Here is a 3,666-nt window from a genome sequence, read left to right as displayed (position 1 = left end):
CTATTAATCTGCATTACATTTTGGTTGAATTAATCTGATTATGCCCTGGTCCCTGCTTCCAGTCTGGCCCTCTCCCAAATTGCCCTCCAATAGTTGCAAAATGATCTTTTCAACACACAACTCTTATCTCCATTGTGAATTTTGGCACATCTACTGTTTTTTCCACTGTTATTACTTCATATTTTAATTGATCCCCTTCGAGTGCCTCTCATGGCCCTTCTCCTCTGTAACACTTATCATAATTGTTCATAAGTAACTAATGAGGGAGTCAGTGGTTTAATGTCTGTCTCCCCTATAGAATGCAAAGTCTGTGAGAGCAGGGACCTTGCCCATGCACTGGATCCCCAGCACCCAATCAGGTCCTCCTACAGAAGAGGTGCGTAGTCCTTGAGAGAGTGGAAGCAGGGTAATGTAGGTTAGGAGCACACAATTGGAAGTCAAACCAACTCTGCCTTTGAATTCTGCCCTGCTGTGTGACCTCAGGCAAATTGTTTATCTTCTCTGAGTCCCAATTTCCTCACCTGGACAATGGTGATAATTGTAAGTATTTAATAGGCAGCCAAAAAAAGAAATAATTGTTCCAGGGCACGCAGCTATTAAGTGGTGAGTCTTGGATTCAAACTCCGATCTATGCTGTTTCTCTGAAGCGAGCAGCCAGAGCCAATTTTGCCTTGCTCTGGGTGTCTGGCATAGTCTTCCTGTGTTGGAATCAATCCCAGACATCAGGTAAGGCATCTGGCTCCCACCTGCTTGCTACAGTTAGGTCTAGATAACTTGAGGTCTGCCTTCAGGAATGACAGTGTCTCCTGCCACTACTCCACTCCCAACCCCCAGCATCCAGGGAGAATTTGCATTTGCTTTCTAGGCTCCTCTGAGAAAGTCCAGTAGGCAATACCAAGGGTGGTCCCCATGCACAGACATTCAGATACCTGTGCAATCTTGTCACAGGCAGCATGTGTGGCTGTGATTGGAGGTTGACTGGCTCACTCAAGCCCATGTGGTCATTTTCTGACTCCTGCCATTTCAAACCAATGTCCTAGTACTTGAGAAGATTATTGGTAATACATGGACACACTTTTACATTTTTAAATTAAAACTTTTAAATTTTAATGGATATGTATTTCAATGTGTATGAGAAAACAATATCTAACCATTATATCAACTCTATAGTTTTAAGAATATAACTATTTAGGATGAGGCTTTAAAAAATAAAAGGTGACCAGAGATGTTGGCGCGGATGTGGAGAAAAGGGAACACTTCTATACTGCTGGTGGGAATGCAAACTAATACATTCCTTTTGGAAAGATATTTGGAGAACACTTAGAGATCTAAAAATAGACCTGCCACTCCATCCTACAATTGCACCTACCCAGAAGACCAAAAATCACAGTATAACAAAGGTATTTGTACCAGAATGTTTATCGCAGCCCAATTCATAATTGCTAAGTCATGGAAGAAGCCCAAGTGCCCATCGATCCACGAATGGATTAACAAATAGTGGTATATGTACACCATGGAATATTATGCAGCCTTAAAGAAAGATGGAGACTTGGGCGGCGCCTGTGGCTCAGTGAGTAGGGCGCCGGCCCCATATGCCGAGGGTGGCAGGTTCAAACCCAGCCCCAGCCAAAATGCAACAACAACAACAAAAAAAAAAAAATAGCCAGGCGTTGTGGTGGGCGCCTGTAGTCCCAGCTGCTCGGGAGGCTGAGGCAAGAGAATCGAGTAAGCCCAAGAGTTAGAGGTTGCTGTGAGCTGTGTGACGCCACGGCACTCTACCCGAGGGCAGTACAATGAGACTCTGTCTCTACAAAAAAAAAAAAGAAAGATGGAGACTTCACCTCTTTCATGTTTACATGGTTGGAGCTGGAACATATTCTTCTTTACAGTAAAGTATTTCAAGAATGGAAGAAAAAGTATCCAATGTACTCAGCCCTACTATGAAACTAATTTATAGCTTTCATATGAAAGCTATAACCCAATTATAACCTAAGAATATGGAGAAAGGGAGGGGAGGGGAAGGTGGAGGATGGGCAGAGGGAGGGTAATTGGTGGGACCACACCTACGGTGCATCTTACAAGGGTACATGTGAAACTTGCTAAATGTAGAATATAAATGTCTTAACACAATAACTAAGAAAATGCCAAGAAGGCTATGTTAACCAATGTGATGAAAATATGTCAAATGGTATATAAAACCAGTGTATGGTGCCCCATGATTGCATTAATGTAAACAGCTATGATTTAATAATAAATAATTTTTTTAAAAGGTAGTTGATTGATTATATAAAAATATCCAGGAATAGCAGAGAGGGGATATGTAAGACAAATTCCATAGGGCAAATAAATGAGGTTTGGGAAATGGTGTTTTAAATCATGACTACTCACTCGTGGACTATCCCAGCTGTGAAAACATAACTAACACATGAATGCTGATGGTGTAGGCTTGTTTCCAAAGTGTGCATTGTGAAAGGTGGGCAATTTATAGATATTCTGAAGGAAGAGTTCCATGCACAAATACATTGTTAACATTTGGAAGCTCAGAACTAGGTGAGGCTCACACCTGTAATCCTATCACTTTGGGAGGCCAAGGTGGGTGGATCATCTGAGCTCAGGAGTTCGAGACCAGCCTGAACAAGAGCAAGACCCCATCTCTAAAAAACAGCCAGGTGTGGTGGTGGGTGCCTGTAGTCCCAGCTACTTGGGAGGCTGAGATGAGGATCTCTTAAACCCGAGAATTTGAGGTTGCTATGAGCTTTGAGGCCACAACACTCTACCAAGGGCAAAAGGTAAGACTTTGTCTCAAAAAAAAAAAGTTCAACAGGACTTTTCCCAGAGAACTCAGAGTCTTCCAGTGTACAAATATAGTAGAACCTCTGTAAGTTGACCACCCAAGTGACTATCACAAACTGGTCCACATAGGGAGGTAGTCAACATAAGGAACTAGGCCTACTGTATTGATATGTCCATGTGGTGCATGTCCAGTCTGTGAAAATTAAGACAACTTAAGGAAGTGGTTAATGGAGTGAGGTGGCAACTATGGACTTACATGACTCTTGAAAAGAGGGACATGGTGTGCAGTGTGTCCAAAATATGTGTAAGCCCAAAACCCTTTTTTCCAAGACTACCTCTTGAAACTCTGGCTTTTTGCAGGGGTGAGAGGGAGGAGAGTAGGGCACCATTACTAGAGGTACTGCAATACTAGGTAGATGTATGGAGTGGACAGAACAAGTTCCTCTTCCATCTTCCTGCTCCCCAAATCCATTTACTATATCGCCCTCAGATAGAGGATATATCAGAAATTAAGCTGATAAGAACCGACATACGATCTTAGCCAAAAGGCCAAGAAGTGATGAGACTTAAGCCTTTTGAAATGACTAGACTTCGAAACTGTTGATCTAGGTGGTCGTCCAGCATCTAGTTTTTATTCATTTGCTTCTGACTCTCAGGGGCTTGTCCTTAACAACTTGGCCTAACTCTTGTCTCCTGGACCTGAGCACCTACAGGGGTGTATGAACAACTCCTGCTTTTCAGGGACCTGTCCATCTGTATGCTTTCCCCAGACTGTAATGTTATGGACTAACAAGGTACACAAATGTGTGGCTTGGTGCCTGTAGCTCAGTGGCTAGGACATCAGCCACATACACCAGAAGTGGTGTGTTTGAA

At 42.9% G+C, this 3,666-nt stretch overlaps 1 non-coding gene across 1 annotated transcript; it reads right to left on the bottom strand.

The window, feature by feature from the left end:
* Positions 1-3,168: 3,168 nt before the first annotated feature.
* LOC128574394 (U2 spliceosomal RNA) lies at positions 3,169-3,354 on the bottom strand. The gene has a single exon (XR_008376762.1). It is a non-coding gene; the product is annotated as a U2 spliceosomal RNA (small nuclear RNA).
* Between the last annotated feature and the right edge of the window lie 312 nt (positions 3,355-3,666).

Source organism: Nycticebus coucang, chromosome 21, assembly GCF_027406575.1.
Source record: "Nycticebus coucang isolate mNycCou1 chromosome 21, mNycCou1.pri, whole genome shotgun sequence".
NCBI classification, from domain to species: Eukaryota; Metazoa; Chordata; class Mammalia; order Primates; family Lorisidae; genus Nycticebus; species Nycticebus coucang.
The sequence above is the reverse complement of the archived record's forward strand: the minus strand, read 5'-3'. Positions and strand labels throughout refer to the sequence as shown.